Here is a 26,729-nt window from a genome sequence, read left to right on the forward strand (position 1 = left end):
TGTCAGGCCCTCCTCCAGGGGACCTGGGGATTGAACCTGCATCTCCTGCTTTGCAGGCAGATTCTTAACCCACTGAGCCACAGGAGAAGTCCCTCCAAGGTAGCATCAGTAGCTTTAAAAGCACCGCTTCTCCCCTTGGGCGTGGGAGGAAGACAGAACCACAGCAACAGCCAAGCCTCACACATCTTGAAAGGAGTGATTTGAGCCTAAGTGTCTTTTAGGATCCCACACACACCAAAGTCACCCTTCTGCGGTCTTCTTTGGCTCCTTTATTTTTCAAGCTGATTACCCTCTGCCTGCCATTGGACTATGAAATATTTCCATCTAGAGAATAACTGTTATTTAAAATATCAGAAGAATTCCCTGGTGGTCCAGTGGTTAGAACTCCATGTTTTCACTGCTGAGGGCCTGGGTTTAATCCCTGTTTGGGGAACTAACATCCCACAAGCTTCAAGACACAGGCAGAAAAAAAGAAAAATTTTTAAAGTTCAGATATTTGGCCTAGAGTTTTTAAAAAAATATGTCCAGAGACCCCAACATCAGAAACCCCCAGGACAGAGGTCCAAGAGCATTTAAAGTACAGACTCTGGCCTCCTCTGCAGATATTTGAAAGCAGAATCTCTGTGGATCTCAGGCATCTGCAGCTTTAACAAGTTCCCTGGAAACCACTGACCTAGCCCAGCTACCCATTTTACAGCTGAGAAAATTGAGGCCCTGCATTGCCTAAGTCAGAAACAATGGAATGAGAACTAAAATCTGAATCTTTTCTCTCTTGTCACTATGTTGCTATGTGTTAATCCCTCAGTCGTATCCAACTCTTTGCAATCCCATGGTCTGTAGCCCGCCAGGCTCCTCTGTCCTTGGAATTCTCCAGGCAAGAATACTGGAGTGGGTAGCCATTCCCGTGTGCGGTAGCTCTTCCTGACCCAGGGACTGAACCTCGGTCTCCTGCATTGCAAGTGGATTCTTTACTGTCTGAGTCACCAGGGCTTGTTTTCTCTCTTAGCCCATTCTGTGTCCCCACATCTGATGTCTGGGACTCAATTTCTCAATAAACATCTTGAACCTCAATCCCCTTGTAAACTGCTATATGGATCAAACCGAATATCCAGGACTTTGCTGGGGGTCCAGTGGCTAAGAGTCTGTCTGCCAGTGCAGGGGACATAGGTCCAGGCCCTGGTCCTGGTCCAGGAAGATCCCACATGGCGCAGGGCAGTTAAGCCCGTGCATCACCACTACTGAGGCCACGTGATCTAGAGCCTGTGCTCTCCAACAAGGGAAGCCACTGCAGTGAGAAGCGCACACACCACAGCTAGAGAAAGCCTGCACACAGCAACAGACCCAGCGCAAGGAAAAATAAATAAAAATAAAACACAACCAACCAACAAAAACACCCTGCGTATCCAGCACACAGCTGGGTGTGATGTAGAGAATTGTTAATTTCAGAGAGCAGAACATTGAATGAATGAGGACTCCCTGCTGTGGGGCTTTACAGCTTTCTGGTTCATTTTAAGTTTATTCCCTGGTGACTCAGATGGTTAAGAGTCTGCCTGCAATATGGGAGACCGAGATTCATTCCTTGAGTCAGGAAGATCCCCTGGAGAAGGGAATGGCAACCCACTCCAGTATTCTTGCATGGACAGAGGAGCCTGGTGGGATCGTAAAAAGTGGAACATGACTGATTGACTAACAGTACTTTTATCGCTAGCCATTGCAAATCCTCTTTGGCAGAGGGCTAGGTTTAAAAGACAAAATTAATGAGTCAGATGGAAGCAAGGGGTTCCAACAGAGCAGAAACCCCCTGGCCAGCCTGCTTTATTACCCAGGATGGGGCCTCCAGAAGAATGACCCCTCCCCTATGAGAAATCTCTCACTTCACGTCTCTGCATCCCACCTGCACCCTGCTGTTCGGCTGTGGCTCTATGCCCTCTCCAGGCACCCAAAGTCAATTTGATTCAATACTTATCATTGTTTGTTGTCTCTCATTCAGGCTGCTGGTTCTTTGATTGTAAAACCACCCACCACCCCTTATAGGGTCAGGGGCTGGGATAGAGAAGTTCATTAGCTTTCATGGCTGCAGTGGTATTTTATGTCAATGCAGCAAGTGGATCAACCCACGCACACTCCAGCCTCTCCACGCTGCGTGGCTGACTGCAGGTGCTGAGCGTATTGATTTCATCTATAATGACATGATGGTTGCTCACTGGAGTGGGACATGGATTAATAAATACCTTGGCTGCCAGTGGGAGGGAAAGGATCATCGTCAAAGGCAGGCGAAGTGTACCCTCGAGATCAAGAGGGTACACTCTGTGGAAAAGGTCTCACCAGGTCACATCTCTGTTCTGCAATGCCTTAACCCCATCCCTCCCCCGGATGCTCATATTCTTAAAATAGATGGAGTGGATAGATGGGTGGATGGATGGATGGAGCTACTTTAGTTAAATCTGACAACTGCTAGTATTAGTGCTCAAAGCAAAAAGGCCCTCACAGATCCTTGAGTCCAACACGCTCATTATACAGGTGAAGAATTTGAAACTCAGAGAGAAAGACCAAATCTGAGTTTCTGGACTTCTAAGTAGGTGTCCAGGACGGTAATATACTTCATGCCAGCAAGCAGCAACTATACACTAGGGGAAGGGCTGCTTCTGACCCATATGGTACCCTTTTGCATTTCCTCCCTGTGGTCGACAAGCTCTGCTCCAGGGTGCATGGCTTGGCAAAGCAGAGTGGCAGATGGAGTTCAGCCCCGCTGGCTCCTAGCCTGGGCACCCTTGTCCGGCATGATTCTCACTGGCGACTCTCGCTAAGGAAATGCAAAGCTGGTCCCTGAGGACACAGCCTGAGCCTTATTTACCTCTGTAAATCCTGCCTCATCCAGAGCTGTGTCTGTCCCAGGATGGGAGGAAGACAGATGTTTACACAAGGAAAGAAAGGGTGGGGGGAAAAGGTGCAATACAGATATCCTTGGGAGCCTCACATGTGAAACTTCGTGAAGGAGCAAAACAATCAAAACCCAAACCACCAATGGCTAGGTCTAGCATGGGAAAATAAAGCAAAGTGAAAGTCCAATTAGTTTGAAGTTTAAACAATATTAAAGTCCAGAGAAAAGCAGAGAGCCCTGCTGACATTATGGAGAGGGGCCAGGCAATTTTATTAGGGAAAACAGATAAGTTTGTGAGTTGCCAAATAAAGAAGCAATCACAGAGATAAAGCAGGCGCTTTCCCCAAGCGGAAAGCAGAACTAAATCATTTATCAACTTCCTGTGCAGAGCTCAGGCACCTGATCTGGAGACAAATAAGGGGATTGGAAAAAAAAAAAAAATTGTTGTTATCTTGAATGGCCTGATTCCTTTGCCTCAAGCTAATTCCGGTTAATCTATCCCCTTCCCCCACCCCTGGCCCCCACTGCTATAAAATTCTTCCTTTCTTCTATAAACCTGGAAGTTTGAACCCCTCTTTACTCTTCACCGTGGGTGGTGGAAAGGAGGGGGTGGGGTGGGAGAGTCAAGAGCAGAGAGTTGGAGAAGAGGGAGTGGGATCAAATCTTTATGCTGAGCAGTTCAATAGCATCTTGTTTCTCTGTCTCATTTATTTAGACAAGTCCCTGTCCTCCTTTTAAGATCATCTTAGAGACTACCCTGGTGGTCTAGTGGCTAAGCCTCTGCCTGCCAATGCAGGCAACGTGAGTTCAATCCCTGGTCCGGGAAGAGTCCACGTGCCACAGAGCAGCTAAGCCCAGGAACCTCAGCTACTGAGCCCTCTCACCCTGGAGCCGGTCCTCCTCAGCAGCAGGAGAAGCCACTGCAACGAGAAGCCTCTGCACTGCAACGAAGAGCAGCCCCAGCTCGCCACAACTAGAGGAAGCCTGCTCGCAGTAACAAGGACCCAGTGCAGCCGAAAATAATAAATCAATAAATTAAATTAAAAACACATAGAGAGGTTGCCTTGGCCTATGTCACCCCAGAGAATGGGTGCTGTAATCTTTCTGGAGTCACAGATCTTGCTGAAAATCTGGTCAAACGATATGGAGCCCCTCTTCAGAAAAGACACACGTATGCATGTACTTACACCCTTTGTCAAACAATTTCAAAGGATTTATGCATCCCCTGAAGCCCTAACTTGGATCCCAAGTTTAAAACACCTGTTTTAGAGCTTGGAAGGGAAGTCATCTTAGACAGAACCCTAAACACTTAAATGATAGAGAGTACTGCTGTCCGTTTTGCATTTTAATGAGTTTGCAGACCTCCATTGCGTTATGAGGAACAGCTTGGAAATGGCCTATCTCGGAAGCTTTAGTGGGAGTCCTGCTAGCTGAGACCTTGGGGAGAAGGGGAGACACTGGCAGGGAAGCACTAGCACAATCTTTGTCAGGATGTTTTGGCATTCAAGAGGGTACATCTTTGTGGAAGTTTAGCCTGTAATTTATCACTATTGCCATAACGTGGTAGTGCGGTAGTCATATGGCTCTTCTTCCGGTCAGCTTGGGTGTACATATTTCTGGGTTCCGAAATGAAATCAGTAATTTTCCATTCAACTTTTTTGATAACTCAAGAATAAATACAGAGAGTCAAACGCTCACTTCTCAAGTGCCTACTGCTGTTCTGGGTATTGGTGGTACAAAGACAAAGAAGACACATTAGGGTCTTTACCTTTTACTCTTTTACTTCCTGCAGCAAAACTGACTATCCTGGGGCTAGATTCTCATTCCTGAAACTCTTTTGACCATTTTTCCTTTCAGAGTCAATTAGCGATTACTTATACGGTTTTTCCAGTAGTCATGTATGGATGTGAGAGTTGGACTATAAAGAAAGCTGAGCGCAGAAGAATTGATGCTTTTGAACTGTGGTGTTGGAGAAGACTCTTGAGAGTCCCTTGGACTGCAAGGAGATCCAACCAGTCCATCCTAAAGGAAATCAGTCCTGGGTGTTCATTGGAAGGACTGATGTTGAAACTGAAACTCTCATATTTTGGCCACCTGATGTGAAGAGCTGACTCATTTGAAAAGACCCTGATGTTGGGAAAGATTGAAGGCAAGAGGAGAAGGGGACGACAGAGGATGAGATGGTTAGATGGCATCACCAACTCAATGGACATGAGTTTAGGTAAACTCCAGGAGTTGGTGATGGACAGGAAGGCCAGGTGTGCTGTGGTTCATGGGGTTGCAAAGAGTTGGACACGACTGAGCGACTGAACTGAACTGAACTATATTACCTTTCTCTTTAATTTCACAAAATCTTCTGTATTTATGCCTGGCATTTTTTTCTCCCTGAGTTTCTTAAACTCTGAGACAGTATAGTCTCTTTTATCTGAATAACAAAACAAGAATTATTTACTAAGCCAGCTAACTATTACACAGGTAAAGAAAGAAACATTACTAGTCACCAAGGAGTTCACTAAGCTCTCTTCATGACCCAAAAGTGGTGTTCCTAGATGCCCTCTGCCCACCCACCTCTAACACACACACACACACACACACACACACACAATCATTCTCTTTAATTTCATGAAATCTTTTTGGGCTATGACTGGCATTTTTCTCTTGAAGGAAGCTTTGCCTGATTATCTCTCAGAGTATTTATCTTTCCTTTTTTGAAATCCCAAGTCCTTATGACCTGGCATATATCATAAACCACCTAGCATTTCAGGTCCTGTGTACATATTATGCCCTTCAGGATGTATTTCCATCTGCCAGCGCATCTTCAGTAGGAATGGTCATGAAGTAACGTTGGTTGGATATACCATTCAGCAGGATATGAATGGTCAGAGGAGAATTGGGGTGGAGGAGGCATGCTGAGGGCACACAAGACCCCAGGCAGGTTCTCACAGGAGAGGGTGACTCCTTCCAGTGTGACCAGGAAGGTGTCACTAAGGTAGAGGAAGGGAGAAAACTGGGAGGAGGGAGGATCCTCTGGATTATAGACTGGAATGGTCAGACCTGAAACCATAAAGCTCCTAGAAGAAAGCTGTCATGGCAGTCTGAACATGGGTTGGAAAAGAATTTCCAGACACAGAGTATCTCAGAAAGTAGTGAGTTTACTAAGGGCAAGGAGCAGTGATAATCGTGAGGCACTGTTAGAATAGACAGCTGGCTCAAGGGAGAGCTGACACTTTTCGTGGTTTAGTAGCCAATTTTTTTTTTTTTTTTTTTTTGCTGACAAAGCAAGAGATTTTATTGGGAAAGGGCACCTGGGTGGAGAGCAGTAGGGTAAGGAAACCCAGGAGAACTGCTCTGCCACGTGGCTCACAATGTCGGGTTTTATGGTCTAGTAGCCAATTTTTATAGCCTCAAGACAGAGACCTCAAGACCTTCCCTGGTAGCTCAGACAGTAAAGTGTCTGCCTACAATGCGGGAGATCCAGGTTTGATCCCTGGGTCGGGAAGATTCCCCTGGAGAAGGAAATGGCAACCCACTCCAGTACTCTTGCCTGGAAAATCCCATGGACTGAGGAGCCTGGTAGGCAACAGTCCATGGGGTCGCAAAGAGTCAGACACAACTGAGCAACTTCACTTCAAGACAGAGAAAATTTCTGCTGGAAGGTTGGCAGTAGGTGATTGGTTAGGGAGCTATGGGGTGAGCACTGGGAAGGGCATTTTTGCTTGAGATGGGGTCAGGAGGCCTGCTGGTGATGTTGGGTAGGGATTGGCAAAGGTTACGAAGGGGCTCAGTCGGTTCCAGAGGTGACCTTGTTTCTGGGCTCCACTTCTGTGGCCGTGGTGCATCGTCTTGAATCTGTGGCCTTGGGATTTGCTGTTGTTAGGTCAAGTAGTGTCTGACTTTTTGCGACCACATGGACTGCAGCCTGCCAGACTACTCTGTCCACGGGATTCTCCACCAAGAATACTGGAGTGGGTTGTCACTTCCTTCTCCAGGGGATCTTCCTGACCCGAGGACTGAACCCGAATCTCCTGCTTTGCAGGCAGGTTCTCTACCACTGAGTCACCTGGAAAGCCCGTGGCCTTCAGATAAGACTTCACAAAAACTATAGGTGGTAAGCTCCTTGACATTGATATAATGATTTTTTTGGATTTGACACCAAAAGCTAAAGCAAGAAAAGCAAAAATAAACAAGTGAGACTGTATCAAACTAAAGAGCTTCCATGGGAATTCTCTGGCAGTCCAATCATTATGATTCTGTGCTCTCAACTGCAGGGGACACAGGTTCTATCTTTGGTTAGGGAATTAAGGTTCTGCATGCTGTGCAGTGGGAAAAAAATGAATTTAATTAAGTTAAAATGTTAAAAATAAAAAGCTTCTGTACAGCAAAGGAAACCGTTAATAAAAATGAAAAGGCATCCTACTGAATGGAAGAAGATACTTGCAAATGTTTTATCTTATAAAGTGTTAATATCCAAAAATACATTAGGAACTCATATAGCTCTAGCAAAAAAAAAAAAGCAATAATCAATTAAAAATGAGCAGAGAATTGGAATAGACATGATTCCAAAGAAGACAGATGGCCAACAGATACATGGAAACGTGCTCAGCATCACTAATCATAAGGGAAATGCAAATCAAAACCACCATGAGATATCACCTCATACCTGTTAGAATGGCTGTGATCAAAAAGACAATCTTGCCTCAGTCTCCCCTGGGGAACTTGAATAATGTTGGCATTCTCCTCTAAGAAAGATTCAGGGAGAGAGTGCAAGTGAAAAATCTAACCCCAAGCCTGGCACATTATAAGGGCAGGAAATGTTAACAATGAGACAATTATTGCCAAGAGGCCAATCTGGACCTGACTCGTGGAGCATTGTGGGGACTGTGAATCTATTTAGGACCACTGCAGAGATGCCGGGATGACAGTCAGGGGAGTGGATAGGGCAACTGGAGAACAAGGAGAGGAGGGTGGGGATGGAGCCTTCAAGGAGGGGCATTCTGGGGCTGGAGCAGAACCAGGGAGAGAATGAAATGGTGTGTGTTCATTTGCTAGGGCTTTTGCATCTTTTTATTTTTTAGTTAAAAAAAAAAATTGGCTATACTGTGCAGCATGTGGGATCTTAGTTCCTTCACCAGGGATCAAACCTGTGCCCCCTGCACTGGGAGCGCAGAGTCTTAACTACTGGAATGCCAGGGAAGTCCTGCTAGGGTTTCTGTAACACAGCGACTATGAACCGCTGGCTTAAAACAACAGAAATGTATTGTCTCATAGTTTTGGAGGCCAAGAATCAGAGCAGGTGTGAGCGGGGTTGAGGGCTGAGGGAGAACCTCATTGTGTCTCTTTCCTCACTTCTGGGGTGCTGCTGGAACAAGTGCCTAAAAATGTGGATGTGGCTTCAGAATAGGATAGCCAATGGATCGAGGCTTGAAGAGTTTGAAGGAACGTGGTTTTAAAAAAGAAAGCCTAAATAGCCGTGAGAGAGTCTATTGCTAGCAATATGAACGTTCGTGATGAGATGTCAGACAGAGTGAAGAACATGGCACTAGAAACTGGAGAAAAGATGGTTATTGTTCTGTGTACCTCGGGGCTGGAAAGGGTAAGCATCAAGGTTCCTGGGCATCGATTGCCCAGCAAACGTGAGGGTACTGAGGTCCCATGATGGTGTTTCACTCCGGGGTCCAGGTGAGGCTCCCAGGAGAGGGCTGGAGGGACACTCTGTGGCTCCTGGGGGGCTCTGCAGATGAGATGAGTTTCTTAAAGGCAAAAGGGTGGAGCATCCTGGGGGCCTGCCCCTGGGGACCCCTGGTTGAGAACCTCCTTCAGGCTTTCCTTTTCATGGTTGTCTCTTGAACCTTTTGTACCTGCACAGGGGTTTATGCAAAGGGTGTTTCACAAGCCCTCACAACTGAGGCTGGCAGGACAGAAATTGTTATTCTCCTTTTATAAACGAGGATGTGGAAGCTCGTAGAGGTTATCTGACTTCCCCAGAACACACAGTATGTCGGAGGCAGCTTAAATACCCCTGTCTCATCTCCCAGCTCCGACTGGGTACACCACACCATGTGGCTTTGGTTTCTAGTGTTTTCTGTTCTGGGAGGCTGGGCCTGAAGGGGGAAGGGAAGCCAGAGGCACAGATACCCTAAGTTCCCCAGCTTGACACCAGCTGGAGAGAATTTGGTTTTCCGGAGCTCTTCATGCCCTGGTACTTGGAGCGTCTCCAGGGACGAGCTCCTCAGCTGTGCTGTGAGTGTGACCACAAGGGGGCAGTGGCGCCCGTGTGATGCTCAGCTGGCAGGTTGGCACTTGAGGGCTGCAGAGGTGAGGAGGGGCTCTGCTTCCTCCTGCCCTACTCACCCCAACTTCTCAGAGCTGCCAGGACCCTTCCTAGATTTCCTCCTCCACTGAGAGGCTCATCAGATTTCAGGGTACGTAATTTTGACTCAAATAGGCCTTTCCAGGGTTTCCTGGGGCTTCCCCAGCGGCTCAGAAGTAAAGAATCCACCTGCAATGCAGCAGCCACAGGAGACATAGGTCCAGTCCCTACGTCAGGAAGATCCCCTGGAGGAGGGCATGGCAGTCCACTCCAGTATTCTTACCTGGGATACCCCATGAACAGAAGAGCCTGGGGGGCTACAGTCCATAGCCGCAAAGAGTCAGACATGACTGAAGCTACTGAGCATGCACTCATGCAGGGTTTTCTGAGCAGGAACTGGGCTTGATGCTGGAGAAGCCTCATCTCCCACAAGTGCCCACATTCAGTCCCAACTCAACATCACTAGAGGCCCTCACTGTGGCCTCCCTGGGGACCGAGTTATGATGAAACCCACACTGGCTTCCCCACTACTAAACTAATCCGTTCTCCTCATTTCACAGATGAAAAAACCCAAGACCTGAGGCAGACACTTGCCTGATCACAAGTGCTCCTGAGAGGAGCAGAGTCGATGCGGGAACCCAGGTCTCCTGGCTGCAGGGCCCACCCCACACAGCCCCACATGGGCCTGGGCTGTGAGTGTGTGGAGATAGTGAACAGAGGAAACTCTTGTCTCAGAGTTTAGGATACAAGAGGGGCTTTCCTCACTGCTTCCCTGGTTCTATCCCTGATCCAGAAAGAGCCCAGATGCTGGTGCATCACAACTACTGAGTCTGTGTTCTATAGCCCGGAAGCCAAACTACTGAGCCCACGTGCTTCAGCTTCTGAAGCCCAAGTGCCCTAGAACCCATGCTCTGCAACAAGAGAAGCCACTGCAATGAGAAGCCTGGGCACCGCAACTAGGGAGCCACATGAGAAAAGCCCATGCAGCGACAAAGACCCAGCCCAGCCAAATAAATTAGATAAATAAAATTGAAAAAAAAAAAAACAACAGCAAAATCCTGTACGGCAATTATCCTTCAATAAAAAATAATTTTAAAAAAAGAAAGAAGCACGATACAAGAGGCCAAATTCTATGAAACCACACCAGCTGAGAATCTGTCACTCAGTCAACAAATATTAATTGAGCACCTACTATGTGCTGGGCAGCTAGATCCATGGGGTGCAATGGTCAACAAAAAGACCCCAGCTTTGAAGAAGATTAAATTCTAGTGGGAGTTCTGTTTGTCCAGTGACAGAGCAAAAATGGTAAGACAGATGATTAAAAACCCATCGCCACCTCATCTGATTTCATAGTTGCCATGTCCACACACCACTTTCGTCACGGTTTGTCCTTTGTTTCTTTTGTCCTCCTTGTCTCTCTCTTTCAAGTCTTTCCTGGTTCCTGGATCCGTTCTCCTCCTCCAAAGAAGCATCATGACAGGAAGAAAGGGCCTGCCTTTCTACATCCACACAGGGATGAGCAGAGAGGCCTGGTCACGAGGCTGGCCAGGCAGGAGGGGAGGAAGCTGGAGGTTTGGCTGTGCCAAGCCTGGACAGGCTGTCCCTCAGCCCATCACTGGTGCCTGTGAGCTGGGTTTGCTGACCCACCCCCCATTAGGACTGCGGGCTTTCCGGGTGGTTCAGAGGTAAAGAATTGGCCTGCCAATCAGAAGATGTAGGTTTAGTCCCTGGATCAGGAAGATCCCCTGGACAGAGAATCCCATGGACAGAGGAGCCTGGCAGGCTACAGCCCACAGGGTCACAGAGTTGGACATGGCTGAGGGACTAAATAACAGTGGTAGGACTGCTCTGTCAGGACTGCCTTGGGTGGCCGATCTCAGACTCCACGCCTCTCAGCCCACAGCAGACAGAGGGGCAGAGTAAAGGAATGAGGGGTGGGGTGGGGAGCAGGGGTCAGCAGCGGGGGTCAGGCAGCCCTGTGGGGAGTCCCGTACGTACTAGTCCATCCGCATTGTCTCTGTTCATGAGGACCCCCGGGCTGGGGTTTCTCTAACCTCCAGCCCAGAAATAGGGAATTCCCAGGGAATGTCTACAGAAGCCTCTGAAGACTTAGGGAAAGGAGGCTCATCACGCACTCACGGTGTACACACTGGGAGGATGTGTGGTTCCTCATTCCCTGGCAGGTCAGCTTCTCAGGGAGCCCTAGTCTGAGAGGAGACACAGCCCTGCCTCAGGGAGCCCCAGCCTGAGAGGAGACACAGCCCTGCCTCAGGGAGCCCCAGTCTGAGAGGAGACACAGCCCCGCCTCAGGGAGCCCCAGTCTGAGGGGAGACACAGCCCTGCCTCAGGGAGCCTCAGTCTGAGAGGAGACACAGTCCCGCCTCAGGGAGCCCCAGTCTGAGAGGAGACACAGCCCCGCCTCAGGGAGCCCCAGTCTGAGGGGAGACATAGCCCTGCCTCAGGGAGCCCCAGTCTAAGGGGAGACACGGCCCTGCCTCAGGGAGCCCCAGTCTAAGGGGAGATACAGCCCTGCTGAGGGAAGAGAGAGAATCTGAGAGGAGACGCACAGTTTCTAGTTTCCATCAGTCTCTGCTGGGTCATCCCCCTGTCTCCCTGCCACTGTCTTGCTGCCTCTATTCCTTTCTCTCCCACTCCGCTTTTTTTTTTTTTCTCTAGTGTGCGTCCGCACAGACAGAAACACATGCATACACTCACATGCATCTGGGAGAAGTCTTAAAACAGTCAAGACCAAATCTCAGTAAGTACAAGTACAGGGTCCCAACGCCAAGGACTGTAGAAACACACTCAGTGATGAGTCAGGGAAGATCTTGGGGCCGTGCTGTTGGGGCTGAGGCTCCAGACCTCACAGGAACTCAGGGGCCTTGGATTCCACTGTGCACTCTGAGGCTCTTTGTGTGGCAGTCGCACTGGGGAGGCATCCTCCATAGTGACCAGGACAAGAGTGACCCCTATACCCTTGATGCTGTTCATTTCCAGCCTCACAAGCCCAGATACATGGTCTGGCTGCTGAGGAAGCAGGATGTGGGGGGCCTAGGAGCCCATACAGGGACAAGAGACAGCGGAGGCTCCAGGTAGAAAGGGAGAAGGGGGGCTGACTGCAAGCTGTCCAAGCTCCCCACGGGAGACAGGCCAAGAAGCCCCCAGTACACACCCGCCTTGGCTCCCAGAGCCCACCTCTTCCAGGGATGTGTCTCATGGCCCTTGTTTGGGCCTCCATGTGAAGGAGAGCCAAGGGGTGGGCAGGAAGAGACCCTGTATAGGGTGCAATTCCAGTCGTGTTTGTAAAACACCCTCCTTCACTTTCATGACCTTAGTTGTCTTCTGTCCCGACAAACAAACCACCTCCAATTCATTTGTAAACCTGGAAACTAGAGGCTCTGCCGGGGGATTAATATTGTCCAAATGAGAGATGGAGGAGAGGAAGTCCCCAGGGACCTAGCGGTGCAGAGAAGCTGTGAAGGTGACTTTTCTAGGACTCTTTGAACTCAGGACTAGTGGTTTTCATTGCAATTTGGTCAGCCCCAGAGGCAGAGGGATGAAGAATTTGACATCTATAACCCTAGCCGCTCAAAGTGGCAAGATCGCCGGCCTCCCAGCGACAGGGCGTGTCTCCAGAGACAAGGAGCTCATTCTCTCTTTGCCCTTGCCTCTGCTAGTTGCCTCCGGTAGGAGGGGATCTGGGCTGTGAGGGTGCTGGGTCCCCCGCCCTCCACCTGGTCATGGCAGGCCCCTGCGGAGAAGGAGATGGGTCGTCAAAAGCTGAGTTTCACTTTACACTCTGAAGCCCCAGAGCCTTCCTGGCTGGGTCTAGGAACTCCTCCTGGGAGCACGGATTTCACGGTTGAGGGTTTGCTCTGAAATGGCCCCATTGTGCTCCGGGTGGCGCCGGGGAGGTGGGGGTGGTGCGGGGAAGAGGAGGCGGCGTTCGGAGCCTGTGTGATGAGGGTACATCTGGCCTCCCACTGCCGGGTCCGTCAACAGGCCTGGCATGGCGCCTTCCTCCTTGGCACTTTCCAGGCCGGATTATGGTTCAGTCAGACTTCCTGTGCAGGTCTAGCCGGTCCTGAGCCCTGCAGAGGGCAGGAGGAGGAGTGTGAGCCCTGGGGCCACTGTCTGGTGGACAAACAAGATGTTTATTCAGTGGAGGAGAAAGAGGAGGCCCAGGGATGAAGCTGCTGGTGCCCGGTCTTTCCTTCCTGCCTTCCCCTTCAGATTTCACCAACGCAGAGTCCTGCACTGGAGTCAGGGGCCCAGGACCTGAGGACGGACAGACAGATACACACATGCAAACACCATACAACAAGGGGGCCCCTGTGGACAAGGCTGTGTTCACTTTTCCGATATAACCTTCCTAAACACACATGCACACAGACACAGCCTTTGTGTTTTAAAGTCAATTAACCCTGGCAAAACACAGAGTTACAGAGATGGCTCTAGTCCAAGGGCGTCACAGCAGCTGCCAATGCCAAGATGGAGAATCAGCCTAGAGATGGAAGGAAGTGGTGGCTGGCAGCAGGGACAGGGCTGCAGGGTTGCCAGGTTTGCCATGCGGCTCCTCTGGGGTGAACAGACTGGGCTGTGATCTTGGTTGCTGTCCTGGGAAGTTGCAAGGACAAAGGATCTGCCTCCCTGGACTGAGGAGCCAGGCTCTGGGGCCCCATGCACACAGAACAGGAGAGGGGACAGATGGACTCCTAGAAGGAGTCTGAGGCCCCCCAGGGCTTGCCACTCAAAGTGTGGTCAATGAATAGCAGCATGACATGGGGGCTTCTTAAAAATGCAGAATCTCTTATTCCACCCAGACCTACTGAGTCAGAGGCAGGTCAAGCTCTGAAGGACTTTCTCTAGGCGCTTCCTGGACCCTGGAGGGTTGTTTCCTTGTGGGCACGGCATGGATGAAAGCATCCCTCTTAATGGATTCCACTCCTGGGTCTGCAAGAGCCCAGTGAGGTCAACCCAGCCATCTTCCAGACTACAGGTATGTCTATGCTCCCAGAGGGAGCATTTATCCATTGATTTCACAGTTGTTTCAAAACTGTGGCACCATGATAATGAGATAGCACCAAGATAATGACAATAAGCAGAAACAGACATCGTTCCTGCCCTCTTGAAGTTTTCAGGTTTGTGGGACTGATAGGTATGGTTTTCCTGAAGAGGCGTCATTAGAGATTTGAAGGAGAGAGAAACCTGTTCCAGGCAGAGGGAACAGCATAAGAAAAGGTCCTAAGTTAGGGACTTCCCTGGTGCTAAGACTCTGCATTTCCAATACAGGGGCCTGGGTTCAATCCCTGGTTAGAGAACTAGATCCCACATGCTACAGCTAAGAGTTCATATGATGCAACTGAAGATCCTGCATGCTACAATGAAAAAGAAAAAGCAAAAAAGGGTCCTGAATTAAGATGGAACTTGGTTGGAGAGGGCAGAGGGTATGAAAGATCATTGTATTGAATGAGGCTGGGTGTAAAAGTCTCCAGTAAGCCAGAGTTCCCTGGTGCTAGCCATACCCCTTGATGGTTTCAGAGAATCCTAGAATGTCAGAAATGGAAAGAACCTTGGGCTTCAGCCAGGCCAATGCTTGAATCTGGCTTCAAGCCTCAGGTCTGTCATAAATTAACTATAAATGTGATCTTGGATCATGAGTTTGTCATCTGAAAAGTTCTGGGGATGCGAAGGAAAGTTATGACCAACCTAGACAGCATATTAGAAAGCAGAGATATTACTTTGCCAACAAAGGTCTATCTAGTCAAGGCTATGGTTTTTCCAGTGGTCATGTATGGATGTGAGAGTTGGACTGTGAAGAAAGCTGAGTGCTGAAGAATTGATGCTTTTGAACTGTGGTGTTGGAGAAGACTCTTGAGAGTCCCTTGGACTGCAAGGAGATCCAACCAGTCCATTCTAAAGGAGACCAGTCCCGGGTGTTCATTGGAGGGACTGATGCTGAAGCTGAAGCTACAATACTTTGGCCACATCATGCGAAGAGTTGACTCATTGGAAAAGACTCTGATGCTGGGAGGGATTGGGGGCAGGAGGACAAGGGGATGACAGAGGATGAGATGGCTGGATGGCATCACCGACTCAATGGACATAAGTTTGAGTGAACTCCAGGAGTTGGTGATGGACAGGGAGGCCTGGTGTGCTGCAATTCATGGGGTCGCAAAGAGTTGGACACGACTGAGCAACTGAACTGAACTGAACTGAGACTTGGAGTAGCTCATGCAAGACTTCTCTAAGGAGTTAGTTAAGGACACATGCTAGATTGCTACTGAAAAATAGACCCCACAATATAGTAGCTTAAACAAGAAACAATCTCACATCTCTCTCATGTAAAAGTCTGAGGTGGTATGGAGTTAATATGGCAGCTCAGTGATGGTGCAGAGTTAGGCATCTTGTACCTTGGTACTCTGTCACCATCAACTCATAGCTTCATATGGTCCAAAACAGATGCTTCAGCTCCTGCCATCATATTTGCAGCCTTCTTTTAAAGACATAATTCAGATGTTGCACCTGGCACTTCTGCTCATATCTCATTGGCTAGAAATTAGTCATGAAGCCACACATAGCTGCAAGAGCATCTGGGAAATGTAGTCTTTGGCTGGGCAGCCATGTGTCCAGGTAAAGATTCCATAACTATGTAAGAATGGGAGAAGGAACATTCAGGGACCATAGAGGATGACCAGAATCTAAAGATAGAGCTGGAGCCAGGGAACCCTGCCAGGTCTCTCCAGGATCTCCTCTTGCTCTCCTTCACTGAGTTCATCAAGGCCAGACTCCATCCCGCCCCACAATCCTCCCCTATTTTGACCAACTTGAAGAAATCCATGCAGTCCGTGGAGGCTTTGATAGTATAGGGTTACAGGCATGGAAGCTGGGCTGGCTCTTGTCTGGGCCCCCATCACACCACATCCTGATTCTAGGGGTGCTTCTGGCAGGCTGGGCTCAGGAAGAGGTGGGCTTCCACTGCTCACACATAGGAGGCTACTCCTCCCATCCTCACAACAGCAGGAGAGGCCAGCGTGGTGTGGATGGAGGGCCGGCTGTGCTCCTGAGCCAGGACCAGGGACGGTCTCACAGCCAAGTAACCAGCTGGCAGCAGCAGCCAGAATGGCTTAAGGAGAGCTTTCCCGCCATATTGTCTGACCCTAAGAAGGTGTCAGACCTTACCTGATGGCTCAGATGGTAAAGATTCCACCTGTAGTGCAGGAGACCCAAGTCTGATTCCTGGGTCAGGAAGATCCCTTGGAGAAAGAAACAGCAACCCACTCCAGTATTCTTGCCTGGGAAATCCCATGGACAGAAGAGCCTGGTGGTCCATGGGATGGCAAAGAGTTGGACACAACCAAGCGGCTAGCAGTTTCACTTTCACTTTCACGACACCAGCAGATTCCCAAGGCTGCATCCCATCCACTGCCTGAGCTACACAGCACAGCCAGCTGCTGGCCGTGGCCCCTCTTCTGGACCTCTGCTCTCCATTCTTGTCTTCTTTGTGAGGGACTAACTAGAGATGATGTGTGAAGTAGGGGTTACAGGGAACCCGTGTTCCTCAGCCTCGGCTCTACTGACATTTGGGCTGGGTGAGTCTTTGTTGTAGGGCCTAACATCATAGGATGTTTCGCAGCATCCCTGGCCTCTCCCCACCAGCTGTCAGTGGCACCAGCCGCCTCCCTCAGCTGCAGGTGTTTCCTGGGGGAGCAGGGAAAACTCAGTCCTGGCTGAGAATCACTAGTGTGGATCAAAAAGGTCCTGATTTACCAAAGGAAGGAGACGGGGATGGATAAAGGGCGTGAGGCAGAGACAAAGAATGGGGGGAAATGAAAAGACAGAAACAGACAAAAACAGGGTGAGAGGGAAGAAAAAAGGAAGAAGAGACACTGAGAATAAGAAAGTGAGATAAAAAAGATAAAAGAAAGAAAAGTAGCAAAAGAGGGGAAGTTTAGAGATAGAGGGAGGGCCAGGCCCTGGAAGACAGAGAAAGCAAGCAGACAGGCAGGAGTGCTGTGCTGGAGTCTGGAGATGTAACTGGGTAAAGGGGCCATGTTAGCATCTAAGTCAAGGTCCTGGCTTCCCTGGTTGCCAGGAGCCAGACCCCAGAGCAGAAAATGTAGGCTTCAAGCTTCTCCCAGGTCTCTGGCCATGCTGCTGTCTTAGTAGAGTTGGAAATTGGATATGGGATCGCCTCAAAGTTTCTCTAAGCCTCAATTTTTACCTCCAGGGAATGGGTCATTGCTGATGAGAAAGCACAAAGGACTGACTGCTGTTTATCTCTGTGGTCTCCTATACCACCAAGATGATCACAATGAGGCACAGCCTCCAGGGACAAGAAGAGTGAAGGTGTGCAGTAGTCAGCAAGATTCCGGGAGCCAAAAAGGGATGAACAGTTACTTAGCCTGGCAGAAGCTGTACCTTAACTGCATGGGTGGGGAGGCAGGGGTGGGAGGATGGGCAGAATGCACTAAGAAGGTGCTGCTTCAGGGCGCCTTGCACTTGGAAATGCCAGATCCCTCTAAGAGGGAGGTGGGGCTGAAGAAGACTGCTTGGAAGTGGGTTAAGGGACTGTGAAAACCCCAGATCCCCTCCCGCTTCTTGTACAGCTGGACACTGCTTACCCTACTCTGGCAGAAAGTGGGCTGGCTTACCAACAGAGACGATTACACAGCTGAGGCAGAGGATTAAGTGCAAGTCTGAACACCAAACGTTAAGTTTCCATGAGCCCTTCCCCATTCAGCATCAGAACATTGGAAACAGGTTTATTGCCCCCAGCAAATTCCAGGGATTCTCTCTAGGGAAACTGTCCCAAGAGAAGAGTCCTACAGATACTGGCATTTAAAGATTTCTCAGGGACTTCCCTGGTGGCCCAGTGGTAAAGAATCAACCTCCCAATGCAGGGGACATGGGTTCGATCCCTTGTCTGGGAACTAAGATCCCACATGTTGGGCACCTAAGCCCATCGTGGCACTAGTGGTAAAGAACCTGCCTGCCAATGCAGGAGACATAAGAGACACGGGTTTGACCTCTGGGTCAGGAAGATTCCCTGCTGGAGGGCATGGCAACCCACTCCATTATTCTTGCCTAGAGAATCCCATAGACAGAGGAGCCTGGCAGGCTATAGTCCGTGTGGTCACAGAGTCGGACACGACTGAAGCAACTTGTACCACAACTACTGAAGCCCAGGCACTCCAGAGCCTGTGCTCCGCAGTGAAGAGTAGGCCCTGTTTGCTAGAGAAAGGCTACAAGCAGCATGAAGACCCAGCACAGCCAGAAGTAAACACATAGATAAGTAAATGAGTCAATAAAATAAAAGTTTCTCAATGAAAAAGTCACCAAAAAAGGAAAAAAGTTTGTCACTAAATCCTCTCAGCACCTTAGTTTTAAATATTAATATAAATAGACAGCCAACGGCCACAGGGCATTGCAAGAGAGGTGTCACTGTGAAAAAGAGAAGCCAGAATAAGCAAATAAGAAAAAAACAACTCAAGAGATAATGTAGAAAGCAGAATATCTTTTTTTGCCTCTTTGAGATAATTAATAGTCACAGATATAATAAAAACACTGCAACCTTTGCAACAAGACTAGAATGCTAAAGAAAGTAACACTCACAGAAAAAGAAATAGCTCTTGAAAATTAAAAATATGATAACAATCTATGTAACATCCTTGCAAAAAATATTTCACCTGGATTTTACCATAATCTAACTTCCAGTCTGCAGTAAATACAGCAGGTAGGGAAAGAGGGATAAAATTAAACGACATCATGAGAAAAGAATCAGACAAATACAGAATGAGGGCCTTCTACAAGACAACTTGCCTAGATCCTTAAAATGTCAGTGTTGCAGAAACAAAAAGATAAAACTATTATAGATGCAATTCCTTGAATTCCTTGGCAGTGCAGTGGTTAGGACTCAGCATTTTCACTGCCGAGGACCCAGATTCAATCTGTGGTCAGGGAACTAAGATCTGGCAAGCCATACAAGATGGTAAAAAAAAAAAAGAAGAAGATTAAGGAGACCTACCAACCGAAGAAAGTTAAGATAGGATCCTAGTTCAAATAGACCAGCTATAAAAGAAAAGTCGGACACAATTGGGGAAATTTTGAATACGGCTAGGATATTAAAGTTATTAGGGGTTTATTGTTAATTTTCTTAAGTGTGACTATGTAACTGAATATCCTTAATTTTAGAATCTGCAGTCTAAAGTATTTAAAAATCATGTATAGTATGGTCTACAAATTTCTTTCTAATAATTCTGCCAAAACATACAGGCAGGTCGTAGATATATCATTATCAATTGTTCAATCTAGTCCTACACCGTCTAACACAGTAGTTACTTTTCACATGTGGCTTCTACGCACTTGAGATAGAAGCTGTGTTGACATCAGCTGAATTGAGATCCACTATCAGTATAAAATACATACTGAATTTCAAAGGCTTAGTACAATAAAAAAGAATGAAAAACACCTCATTAATAATTTTTGTTTTGATTGCATGTAGAATTGATATTTTGAACTAAGTAAAATATTAAAATTAAATTTACCTATTTCTCTTAACCAGTTTAATGTGTCTACTATAAAGTTTAAAATTACCAAAAAAATTAAAAATTAAAATTACATATGTGGCTCACATTTTATTTCTATCGAACAGCACTAACTTAGATGGCAGGGAAAAGAAAGCTAAGTATACTTCTTTTTTCAACTTTTCTGTGTATTAGCAACTTTTTAAAATAAAAAGTTAGGAAGAAAAAGAAATACAATAAAAATAGAGACTTGCTTTTTAACCAATAGGAAGGTGGATATGAAATTTTAAAAATCATTTGGAAAGTAGGATAAGATGACAAAAAGTAAAGATCAGAAAGTCAGAGAGCCAATCAAAGAGGTTTAATTCAAAAAGATAGAACATAACAAGCACAGAAGGGAACCAAAAGGAATGAGCTTCTAGATTAACAGGAGCCTGTGGACTCAGCACTGTGAAGGAGAAATTACACCAACCAATGTACTAGGGAATAAAGAGATTTCCAAAAAGTTTTCTGAGAGAGAGAAAGAGGGGAAAAAAAGAATACATGTCATATAAAAAGACCCAGGAATTAAAATATCATTAAACTTCTCCACAACCATCCAGGAAGCTAGAAGACAAAGAGGAAAAACTCTCAAAATTCTGAAGGAAAAAATTTCCAACCTAGAATTAGACACCCAACCATGCTATCAGTCAAGATGAAAGCAGAAAAAAAAAATTTTTAAGACATACAAGCTCTCAAAACCTTTACCACCCTTGCACCATTTCTCAAAAGGCTACTGAAGGATATGCTCCATCAACCAAGAAAGTAAACAAAGAGAAACAGAAAGGATTGTTTTCAGAAAACAGGGGAGACTTCTCTGGTCGTCCAGCGGTTAAGAATCCACCTTCCAATGTAGGGGATGTGGGTTCGATCCCTGGTTGGGGAAATAAGATCCCACCTCAGGGCAACAAAGCCTGTGTGCTTCAACTAAGACCCAATGCAGCCAAGAATAAGTAAATAAATATTTATTTTTAAAAAGAAAAAAGAAAAGAAAAGAAAATAGGGGGTCTGATGTAGGAAGAAGGCAAAGGGAATTCCCAATTAATGGTGAAGAGACATTTCAGGATGCGAGCTGTCCTAGATAGTAACCATCCAGCCAGGCAGGAGCAGAAATTATTTGGTTCCGAAAGCGGGTCTTTTTATATACCAAGAAAAAAAAAAAAAAAAAACTGGAACTGGTAGATTATTCTTCTGAGGGAAGTTTTACAAATATAGCAGGGAGTTTGAGAGTTAATTATTAACAGGAACACACCCAGTTAAGCAAACAAAAAACTTGAAAAAAATCATGCAAGAAAAAATAAGTGTACTCAAGTACATTAAAAATATTTACATAGTTATAATAGTGTTGACATTGAGTTGAGAGCTATTGTGGGTGACAGAGAAAAAAATATGTGTGTTGGGGATAGAATGGAGCTAATCTCTCTTTTTTTTGTGATAGGAAGATAATATATAGTATTAACTAAAGTAACCTTCCTTGATGGCTCAGACTGTAAAGAATCTGCCTGCAATGTGGGAAGCTTGGTTTGATCTCTGGGTTGGGAAAACCCCCTGGAGAAGGGAATGGCAACCCACTCCAGTATTTTCGCCTGGAGAATTCCATGGACAGCTGAACCTGGCCGGCTACAGTCCATGGGGTCACAAAGAGTCGGACATCACTGAGAGACTAACACGTTTCACTTTCATCGTAGGATAGCAAAAATAATAATGGGAGAGACTTTTCTAGTGGTCCAATGGCTAAGACTCTGAGCTCCCAGTACAGGGGGTTCAGGTCTGAAAATTGGTCATGGAATTAGATCCCACACGTCACAACTAAAAACCCCCTTGTGCCTCAACTAAGACCCAGGGTAACCAAATTAATAAAAAAAATTGAAAAAATAATGAATTTTCAAAAACAGCTATATGTTATTAAAGAAGTAGAAGAAAAAGAGGAAGAAAAGGCTGGAAAGTCTAAAAGAAGTTGCCTCTGGGGATTGGAGGTGGGGAAGGGTGAGGCCGGCAATTGCTGTTTTCCGATACTCTGTGTAGTATTATTTGACTTTTTCAAAAGTATTTATATACATATATCACTTTGCTAAAAATAAAAGTTGAATTAAAAGATAAAAAAGAAAATCTAGGTCATCCAGGGCAGGGCAAGTGACTGCCCAGAACTGAAGGTCTTTCCAGGTGTCACTGCCTGGCAGCTGCCTACGTCAGTGACTCCGGACATGGCTAAAGGGAACCTTTTTGGGGAAACGTTATCCTGCCTACCCCATGACTCATGGGCTCCCATTGTTTTCACACCCCTGCCACTCTCCTGCCACGGGGACGTGTGCACTGATGCTGGGGGTGGGGATCAAGGAACTTTCTCGTGCTCTTTGTTTGCTGTGTGCCCCACTCCCATCCCCAGGGGTACAGGCTTCCTTGCCAGGGGACCAGGTGTCAGGCAAGGGGCACTGGATGCCAAGAAAAAGAAAAAACAATCTTAAAATACCTCTCTGCCCACTCATTTTGGAAATTCAGAATCATGTGGTTGAGTAGGACATCAACTTGCTGACATCTCCAAGAGGGAGACATGAATACTTTGAATGACAGGGAACTCAGGCTTCAGAGGGACATTGTTAAGAGCTGGGGACAAGGTAAGGGGAACCTAAGGGTCTTTGGTGCCTATAGACTTTTGCATGAACTGTTCCCCGTACTTACATTGGTCAAAGCCATTTGAGTGTCAAAGAACGTAGCAGTTACAAAAGGTGAGGTTCAATGAAAGGATACAGCTATCAGGGGAAACAGAAACTGCCCAGTCATGTCTCCATCTCTCTCGCCAGAGGTCTGCTCTATTCTCCTTCTCCTCTCTGCATACTTCCTTCCTCTCCCCACCCTCTGGCTTATACATGACCCCAATACCTGCCACCGCTCCCAAACCTCCATGACTTCTGGTTTAGGTCCCCACAGCTCACTGTCTTTAATAAGGTCAAAGTGAAGTGAAAGTTAGTCCCACAGTCGTGTCTGACTCTTTGCGATCCCATGGACTGCAGCCTGCCTGGTTCCTTTATCTATGGAATTCTCCTGGCAAGAGTACTGGAGCAGGTTGCCATCCCCTTCTTCAGGGGATCTTCCTGACTTGGGGATCAAACCTGGGTCTCCTGCACTGCAGGCAGGCTCTTTACCAACTGAGTCATCCTAATTTCAAATGCCTAGCCAGCCCATCTCAATGGCTCATCCTGGTTCAGGTTTCCTCTTCTAGTCCAATCAGGTTTACCAAGGTGAGTCACGTGGTTCCAAGACAGCTACCTAGGTTGTCCATCTTCAGGAAGAACAATGGGTAGGGAAAGCATCTCAAATGTATCCACCACACTCTGCACCTTTCTCTCTGCCCTACCCCACGTTCATGTAAGAATGCCTTTAGTAAATTCTTACCAATTGACTTCATAAAGAGCACTGGGCGGGTTGAAAGTGGAGGAACCAGGCTCAGATTTGTGACTCTGGGCAAAGCAATGCCCATCTCTGGGTTGCAGTTCCTTCTTCCGTAACATGAGGGGAGTCTCTGTTTCAACTAGATCAGAGGTTCTCAATCCTGGGAAAACATTAAAGTCATCTAGGGAGTTTTTCTCTTAATTTTTAAAACTCACTTTTGGCCTTGCGGGGTCTTCATCGTGGTGCCTGGACTTTCTCTGGGGCTTCTCTTTAGTGGAGCACGGGCTTTCTAGTTGTCGTGCTCAGGTTTAGCTGTCCTGCAACATATGGGATCTTATGTCCCCCATCAGAGATTAAACCCGAGTCCCCTGCTTTGAAAGGCAGATTCTCAACGCCTGGATCACTAGGGAAGTCCCCATCTAGGAAGTTTTTAAATAAAATTCTGATAGCTAGTCTCACCTCCTTTCCTCTGCAAAGATTCTGATTTCATTGGTTGGAGTGAGATCTGGGTAACATACTTTGAAAGGGCCCCTGTGATTCTAACACATAGCCAGGGTTTAGAGCTATTGGATCAGAATCTAATCATTAGATCATCACTCATAGTCAATGGCTAAAATGGTACTTCGCTTACCATGGGTGCTCAATAGATTCTCCCTAAAGGAATGAATTCTCTTCAGCTGTAACATTCTGTGCTGAGTTGAGAGGTAGGTTTAGGCGTTCTGGGGTGCTCCAGTGGAACTCAGTTAAAGAGTTTGCTCAGAACCAGGGACAGAAAGACACTGGAGGGAGGGTCACCGCCAGTTAAGGAGGAATCTCAAGAGTGGTCCTTTGGAGACAGGCCAAGCTGGATACTCTGACTCACATGGTACCTACTGCTGACCTGGAGGCCCAGAGGTTGGAGGGCTGCCCCCATGTGATCTTGGAGATTTGAAGGGCAGCCTAGCTCTGTGACTGCAGGCAAGCCAATGGGCCACAAGATTATCCATGCAAAACAGGAATTTGAGTTCTCCTCCATTAGGCTGATGAGAAGATTAAGAGAGACAAAGGATTGGAATGTAAACAGTTATTCAAATGAGGCCTCAGGTAAAGCTCAGGTTATCACTGCCTCCCAACTCCTGGAGGCAGCTGTAAACAGGGGCACTAGATGGTCAGGTTCTGACCTGGAAACTGAGAGCTGTCCAAAGTTCTCACTGGAACTTCAGTGAGTTATTGTCAAGCGTTACCTAGAGTGAGTGGAAGGACTGTAATGAACCCACCACCCTTGTGGCCCTGGGCCCCACATGCTAATCTTTGAGGCAGATTGATCTGAAGGAGATCAACCCTGGGATTTCTTTGGAAGGAATGATGCTAAAGCTGAAGCTCCAGTACTTTGGCCACCTCATGAGAAGAGTTGACTCATTGGAAAAGACTCTGATGCTGGGAGGGATTGGGGGCAGGAGGAGAAGGGGACGACCGAGGATGAGATGGCTGGATGGCATCACTTACTCGATGGACGTGAGTCTGAGTGAACTCCAGGAGATGGTGATGGACAGGGAGACCTGGCGTGCTGCAATTCATGGGGTCGCAAAGAGTCGGACCCGACTGGCGACTGAACTGAACTGATAGTTCCCAGTTTTCCTGAGAAATAACAGGCCCAGACTGGTTATTTAACAGAGGCCCAGATGGGTTCAAAATGGGAAAGGAGTATATCAAGGCTGTATACTGTCTCCCTGCTTATTTAACTTACATGCAGAGTGCATCATGTGGAGTGCCGGACTACATAAAGCACAAGCTGGAATCAAGATTGCTGGGAGAAATATCAGTAACCTCAGATACGCAGAGGACACCACCTTTATGGCAGAAAGCGAAGAGCAGCTAAAGAGCTTCTTGATGAAAATGAAAGAGGAGAGTGAAAAAGCTGGCTTAAAATTCAACATTCAAAAACTGAAGATCATGGCATCTGGTCCCAACATTTCATAGCATATAGATGGAGAAACAATGGAAACAGTGACAGACTTTATTTTCTTGGACTCCAAAATCACTGCAGATGATGACTGCAGCCATGAAATTAAAAGATGCTTGCTCCTTGGAAGAAAAGCTAGACAGCATATTAAAAAGCAGAGATGTTACTCTGTCGACACAGGTCCATATAGTCAAAGCTATGGTTTTTCCAGTAGTCATGTATGGATGTGAGAGTTGGACCATAAAGAAGGCTAAGCACTGAAGAATTGATGCTTTTGAACCATGGTGCTGGAGAAGATTCTTGAAAGTCCCTTGGACTACAAGGAGATCAAACCAGTCAATCCTAAAGGAAATCAGTCCTGAATATTTACTGGAAGGGCTGATGCTGAAGCTGAAGCTCTAATACTCTGGCCACCTGATGCAAAGAACTGACTCATTGGAAAAGACCCTGATACTGGGAAAGATTGAAGGCAGGAGCAGAAGGGGACGACAGAGGAGGAGATTGTTGGATGGCATCACCAACTCGATGGAGATGACTTTGAGCAAGCTCTGGAAGATGGTGAAGGACAGGGAAGCCTGGCGTGCTGCAGCCCATAGGATCGAAAAGAGCTGGACATGACTGAGTGACTGAACAACAGCGGACAGGTTAAGTGACTTGCCCGAGGACAGGAGAGGGCTGAACCTGACATTTAAGGCAGCCCAAGATGGGACAGATACCTGTGAGACATCTATTGATAGAAAAAAAGCCAGCAGCCACAAATGTGAAGTTACCTGCAAAGTGGAGAAGAGCAGAATAGAAGACCTGGGAGAGGCAGGGACTGCTGAGAAAATCTAGGTTAGTGTACAATCATGCCAGCCTGTGGTAGAGGAGCATGAAGAAACGACGTCTCATTACTATCTCGAGCTGCTTCTCCTGGGGTAAGGACCCGAGACCACTTTAGCTAGTCACAGAAAGAAAATTTGTGGTTAGGATTCAGCAGGTGATCTCAGGGGATCCAGAGGTGGGAAGTGAAGTTGATCAGTCATGTCCGACTCTTTGCAACCCCATGGACTGTATGTAGCCTATGAGGTTCTTCCACCGATGGAATTTTCCAGGCAAGAGTACCGGAGTGGGTTGCCATTTGTGGGACGTATAAGCAATTCCTTATAGAGTTTGGAGCTGGGGGCTAGAAAGCTGTCTTCTCTGTATTGTTCATTGTCTCTCTTGCTGTCTGTATCTTTATGTTTCTATTTCCCTCAGCCCCCTTTCTCTGTCTCTGTCTGACCTCATGCTATGCATGTATACACCACACACACTGTACACCCCACATTCATGCCCCTCTGCCTTCCTCTGTGCCCCTGCCTGCTCCATCCTACTCTCTCCACTGTCTGACTTCTATGTGAGCACACTTTCTGCTATTGCTGTTGTTGGGTCACCAAGTCATGTCCAGCTCTTCGTGACCCCATGGACTGCAGCACGCCAGACTTCCCTGTCCCTCACCATTTCTGGAGTTTGCCCAAGTTTTTTTTTTTTTTTTTTTTAATTTATTTATTATTATTTTTTTAATTTTTATTTTTACTTTATTTTACTTTACAATACTGTATTGGTTTTGCCATACATTGACATGAATCCACCACGGGTGTACATGCGTTCCCAAACATG

The sequence above is a fragment of the Ovis aries genome, chromosome 20 (assembly GCF_016772045.2).
Source record: "Ovis aries strain OAR_USU_Benz2616 breed Rambouillet chromosome 20, ARS-UI_Ramb_v3.0, whole genome shotgun sequence".
Lineage (NCBI taxonomy): Eukaryota > Metazoa > Chordata > Mammalia > Artiodactyla > Bovidae > Ovis > Ovis aries.